Source organism: Artibeus jamaicensis, unplaced genomic scaffold (genome assembly GCF_021234435.1).
Source record: "Artibeus jamaicensis isolate MK-2021 breed Jamaican fruit bat unplaced genomic scaffold, CSHL_Jam_final contig_525, whole genome shotgun sequence".
NCBI classification, from domain to species: Eukaryota; Metazoa; Chordata; class Mammalia; order Chiroptera; family Phyllostomidae; genus Artibeus; species Artibeus jamaicensis.
The window spans coordinates 15,822,495-15,822,988 of NW_026521874.1; positions in this window are offsets into that span (position 1 = coordinate 15,822,495).

The following is a 494-nucleotide window of genomic DNA, read 5'->3' on the forward strand; positions in this document are numbered from 1 at the left end:
TTCTTCTCGGCCTCTGTTCCGCAGTCGTTGTGTGTCTACTTGGAGCAGGCCTCTGCCCCACGGGGGAGCCGGGTGTGGTCCAGATAAAGCCTCACTTCAGTGTGGAGGGAAAACCTGGAATGGTCATGATGTGAAAACAGCACGAGACAGCATCGTTGGTCCTGTTGCTGCTGGCATAGAAAGGGGTTGGTGTGTGACCTTGATCCTAACCCTTACCGAGGGGACATGGCAGCCCAGGTCTGTGGTTTGCAGTGAGGGCAGCTGTGTTGGGGGGCCTGTCCATGGCATGAAGCCTGCCAAAGCCCCTTCACTTTGTGTGGACCTCTGAGTGCCACGCTCAGGCAGTGGCATAGCCTGGTGGGCACTCAGGCCACGCACACTGCAGGAAGGCCTGCCTGGGCAAAAGCTCAAAAAGGAGACTCATTTTTTTATTCCTCCTGCTCAGTGATATTGGCACTTTCTCAATGTTTCAGAGTTGATGTTTTAAAATTTGG